General features: G+C 35.3%; 1 pseudogene; it reads left to right on the top strand.

Annotated features, from left to right (window-relative positions):
- Nucleotides 1-3,972: 3,972 nt before the first annotated feature.
- On the top strand, nt 3,973-5,268 carry LOC147485356 (uncharacterized; annotated as a pseudogene).
- The last annotated feature ends 636 nt before the right edge of the window (nt 5,269-5,904 follow it).

Genomic DNA, 5,904 nt, shown 5'->3' with positions numbered 1-5,904 from the left:
CTTTTAGGACGCTGCTTTTTAGAATCATGATGGTTTGGCGTCATCTTTGGTCGTCTCTTTTTGAGTTGGGCACAAGCTTCAAACTCACTGTCCAAATTGATCGGTTTTAGAGTATTATTACCCAAATCATCAGAACCAACAAGTGGACTTTGGGACCCCTCTCCATTCAGATTCCCGCATCTTTGGAATATGTTTTCATGGTTCATAACTTTCTCACTAGGCGCACGACTATGTTTCCCACTAGCCCCACCATCACCAAATATTATGCACAAGTCCTCATATCCTGTAATAGACTTAGTTCTCCAAATTCGAAATCCGGGTGTGCCTGCATATGGTGAACATAATTTTCTAGTGATGAATTATGGTTCTTTGGAAGACAAAAAGTTCTTAAAGTAAAGTAAGAAAATCACCTTGACATAATCATCCCAAACCTGGTCATCATCGGCATACACCATTTTCTATCATTATCGACCAAATCCACTTTGATCAATTAAAGTTCTTATAGCACTATGGTTCTTCTTCAATGCTCTATAGTGATTCTTTAAAATTTCTAGATCATAATTGGGACCAAATTTAGCTTTGAACTGCTGTACTATATGCTTCCAAGCATGTTTACTAAATTGGCCATCAAGGTATTGTCCATCATGCACTTAGCCACCATAAGTTTCATAAAAATTTTATCCATTGGAGGCGTCCACACCGGCCCCTCTTCTTGCTTTGGCCTTTAACATTCTGTGTCTCTTTCTCCATTCTTTCAAAGTTAAAAACATAATAATTCAGTGGTCGAGTGGTGCAAAGAGTATAACCCAAATTAGCTGAAAATATATATAAAGTGCGAGTTCTCAATTCTCTATAATATCACACAAATAAATAAATAAAAAAAAATAGTTTGGACATCATTGAAATGGATCTGAGGGGAGTGGACTCGTAAGTTTCCGATACATTAATGCTTGTGAATTATCTAAGGTGCATGAGGGTGTGTATATATTAAGAAAGTGATAATAGGAAGTTGTTTAAGATATCCCAAATATCAGAGAAGATAACCGATAACCAGTGCTAAAATATGGATGGGAACCAAATTATTGGTGTAAAAGTTTTTTTTTCTAACACTTTAAAGTGGAGAGGGAAAAAGTTAGTCAAAGTTATTTACTTCACTCCTAATATTTAGATCGCTGATGTGATACTTCACTCCTAATATTTAGATACTTCACTCTAATATTTCATAATCTCCATAAGATTATGTGAAGTGTCACTTACATGATTCTGAGGCTCATATATAGAGATTGATGTCTTGATACTTCAAACTGAAGAGCAAGCATTGGTATCTTTTCATTTTATGGTTATCTTAAAATGAAATAAGTATCAAAAAAGTTTGCTGAAGAGCTTGGTATCTTTTCATTTTGATAAAAGGTAATTACATTTATCTTTTAAGTACCAAAGCAAGCGAAGCGTGGAAAATAAGCAAAATGAACCAAACAGAATAGCATACCATCAGTATCAATAAGCTTCAAACTCAGCATTGGTATTATTTTCATTTTGCTTATCGCATTTTATCTTGTTTCATTCAAGCGCGCACCTAGCCTTGTACCGTGCACTTTGAGATCAAGAAGCTTCGGCACTCTTGAGTATGCTGAACAATAGTACATTCCATATATATAGTGGATTATAGAACTTCTTAACAAAGGCTCTGTCAAGAGAATGACAGATAAGTGTACTAGACAGAAGTAAAAGTGTCAAGGATATATACCCTGAATACAGAAACAGAACTTGTTTCATACTTATTAACAAAGAATTAGTAGGCCAAACTATGGAAAGAAACGACATATTTTTGTTTTGGTAAAAAAACAGGCAATTTTATTTATCTAATATCAATATTATTTATTTTAACCTATGATTCTCCCATTTGTTTATTTCTTCGAAAAGATTTAGTGGATTTTATAAAGACATACTAAGAAAACATCTCATCAGGGAAAGCTATATACTAAGCATGAGAGAGAGATAGCGACAGCAGGGGATAACATAAAAGATAAAATATGTAAGATAACAACTTCCATTACCTTACCAATAGCGAGAGAGAGAGAGATAGTAGCAAGAAGTGTCGAGAGACACACATTTCTTCTTATTTCTTGGTCTTTTTTTTTTTTTTTTTTCTTTCTCGTTTTTTTTTTTTTTATTTTACGTGTATACTCTAATGTAGATCAGAATCCATTGCTTTCCAATGGATACCATTATCCGTAGTTTTGGGGTTGGGCCAACCAACTAATAGCATCGGTCTCTGAGACTTGGGCCCAAAATATAGGAACCAAACAGAATAACAGGGATAGTGCACCCTAACCCATGAATAGGATGGGCTATACAGGCTACCAAACAGGGCCTAAATAAAACAATTGCTTAACACCTTTAAATGAGACCAATCAGTCTTTTCATGTGGGAGTATATTAGAAAACCAAATCCACGCAATTCTCAATTGTACGCATTACTATAAATGCTATTTATTAATTATTAGTGATAATTGGGTTATTTAATAAGAGGTTCATTTAATCAGAGAATACGAACCGATTCATTTCCCTTCTCTCCCGTCTCTTCTCCCTTCTCTCCCATCTCTTCTGTTTCTCATAATTTTTTTTGCTCATAATGAAACTACTACAACCAAAAAAAAATTCCAAACCTTGAAAACAATCCCAATTCTCGGAGGAAAACTGTTTGGTCTGCATTTTTTGCAAAACCCCACTTCTCATTCTCAACTAATATATGGGGCTTCTACATCTATCTCTCCCAATTGATATAGCCAATTGAGTCACTTTGTTGTAATATTAATACCACAGGGACACGAAGCAACAAAGACATATTTTACGTAAAGAGACAACATTTAGTTCGTTTGGCTGCTAAGACTGCATCTCTTGACATTAACGACATCTGCAGAAAGGGGTCAGATACTTTCCTAGAAATGAACTCCTTTCTATTTGTCTGATTTCAGTTATTGATTGGATTGAAAATTTTCAGGTCTATCCCTAAAACAATCTCTAGGGTTTTATCCAGAAAAAGAAGTCATCGAGGGCATCGAAACTCATCTGTAAGTCTTAATATTTTCGTCATCATCATTTAAACATTTGATATTTTCAAATTTCAGCATATTTCATATATCTAATTGCAATTTTACTCCAAATCCCTTATTACTGTAAACTTGAAATATATTAATCTTCAATGATTGGAAAACAAGATAACTCTATAAAGGTGTTCATCATATTAGTTCTTTTATTCGAGGATTAATCCATCCATTTTACGTTAATCGAACAAGCGGTGCTGCTCTGACTAATTGAACTAAAATACCCAGAAACACATACAAATTGGTCAATGCACTATCTAAGATAATGAAGGAAACAAAGAACATATCTGATTGAGATATGGTATAAAAAGCCAAGCTATCTCAACATGTCACTTCTATATGCAAGATGACAATCTTCAAGTGAATGCTAAAATGCTAACTATGATCATCGCATGCTAACTACAACCTAAAGGATGAAGTGGGATACTCCAAAGAGAGGAGTTTGGATGGCCTCTAATGGTCTAATTAAGAGGACGATCTTAAGAGAGTTAGAGCTGATAGTACTGCTGAGCTTCATTCTTAACTAATATTTAGTTTGAAGTTTGTCATGCAGTTTTCGTGTTTAGTTGTAGAATTCTAACTGTCTAAAATAGTTCAATAGGATTGATAGGTTTGTCGGTATATCTTAGATCAAATTTTAAAAGGCTTATGACATGTAATCATAATATACCTTGGAGTACTCATAAATTGGATGAACTTTAGGGTTTAGGGTTGCCAAGCCACAAACATTTACTAGTTTTTTTGTTTATTAATTTGCAACTGTGAACGCCTCCGGTTGATGTGCGTGAGGAGACTCAGGATACTAATGGGGGAAGAGGTGCATGAAAGTCATCTGGGTGCCTCCAATTAATGGACAAGCTAAAACTATGTTTCCTCCTGAATATACTTCTTCTGATCCAATACCAAAGCATACTAATTCCTTTGGTTGTCTGAATAATAATATTATTCTATTTTCTGGTCTTGATGAGTCTGGAAATGAAAAGCGTCCAGCCCAAGTAATTCTTGATGGCCATTTTCTTTCTTTGGATCATTAGAGTCGTGGAGGCAATTTAGGGGACAACCAATGTGGCAGTTTTGCTTACTGCCCTTCATCTCTAAGTTTGTGCATTTTGTCTAATTTTATTTTATTTCATTTTTGTGTTTGTTCATGTGTTTCAACGAAAAACAGACTGGGGCTGGGGCAGGAATCATCCGCGATGGATTGGGTGCATATGGAGAGAGAATTCTTGGTTCGAGCTTTGAGTATGTGCAAAGCAATGTATGTATCTTGTTGATAAAATATTTCCAGAGTGCATTAGGCAATGGGATATACAACTGAGTTGTGAAATTTATGGGAAGTAAGATATACTAATTCTTCTTTTTATCCTGTGATCGGGTAAGCAAGTACTTCTCGATCCTCGATTACTACTTCAAGTGAATGGACAATACGTGAGGAACAAGCTAAAAGTTATTCTTTTTCCTTTTTTACACCGAGTAAGCGCAAAGTGATTTGAAATTTCTCTAATGCTGTTTTTTTTTTTAAATTTCTCTTGGGATTTTTGTTTTGTTCTTTTGTTAATCCACTTTTGACTCTTCTATTCAGGGCCATTGGACAAGAATAACTGACCAATAGGTGGCAGACTCTCCTATAAAGCTCTTGCTTTTAACATAAATGCTCCTGACCTGTACATCCCCCTGATGTCATTTGGTACCTATGTGGTCCTTGCTGGCTTCACATTAGGCCTCATTAGAAAGTAAGACTGCATAATTAGGGCCATACAATGTTTTTTTCCGCTTACGAATACGTTTCCAATGTTCCTCATTTCCTTCATGTGATGCAAGTTTAGCCCAGAAGCTTTGAGCCTTCAGTTCACAAATGGACAACTTTGATGGTTTTAAGTGAATGCTGGCTTTGCTAAAGGTATCATTGTATTCATTGGGGAGTTGGGAAGCACCGTTGTTCGACATTGTCGCATATGCTGGATATGCTTTTACTGGGATGTGTGTGCCTGTTATGGGAAGGATCATGTGGAGTTACTCGTACTACTTTCTCATGCCGTTTATGTGCATGCATGGGGGTTTACTTGGTGAAGACCGTGAAGAGAATTCTATTTGCAGAGATAAGGACTTATGATTCCAACAGACAGAACTACGCTTTGCTCTTTATGGCTTATGCCCAGTAAATGTTTGCAGAGGACATAGAAGGATGGATATAGATGGAGGAAATATGGCCAAAAGGCTGTGATCAAGAATAGCCCTTATCCAAGGTTTGTTAATTTACTACATACACACAGAGTTAATGAGCACTTTTGCCTCTTTTTTTTTTGGTCGATAAGCGAGGTTTTTTTAGAGGTCCCCAACCCCTTTTTAACAGTGCAAGATTATCTTTAAGCTATGTAACTGTATATATACTTCTTTTTCTTCGAAAGTAAGATGTATTTGATCCATATAGTGAAGCCACCACAATTTGCTAACCGTTTAAAACTGATATGGTTATTAGTAAAATATTTCAGTTTGATATATATGTAGTGTTTATAGGTTCTAAAATGGATGTAAGATCATCTATCAATGAACTTCAATCCTTATCTAATTTGAATATATATACTTCTATATGTGCTTTAATCTGAATGCAAACACTATGATTGATAGTGTGATGCTAGCTAGAATTGCATTGCATCATATCATAGATTCTTCAACAAGGTAATTAAACTTCAGTTAGATGACTTGAGTCACTAAGAATGTACCCCTACAATTTCTCTCTTCCTTATTTCTTTTTTGTTTTTCATTTCATTGTCTAACAGGCCTTTGTTTGGCCATTG

Source organism: Coptis chinensis, chromosome 7 (genome assembly GCF_015680905.1).
Source record: "Coptis chinensis isolate HL-2020 chromosome 7, ASM1568090v1, whole genome shotgun sequence".
In the NCBI taxonomy this organism is placed as follows: Eukaryota; Viridiplantae; Streptophyta; class Magnoliopsida; order Ranunculales; family Ranunculaceae; genus Coptis; species Coptis chinensis.
Note: the sequence above shows the minus strand (reverse complement) of the source record. Positions and strands in the feature narration are given on the sequence as shown.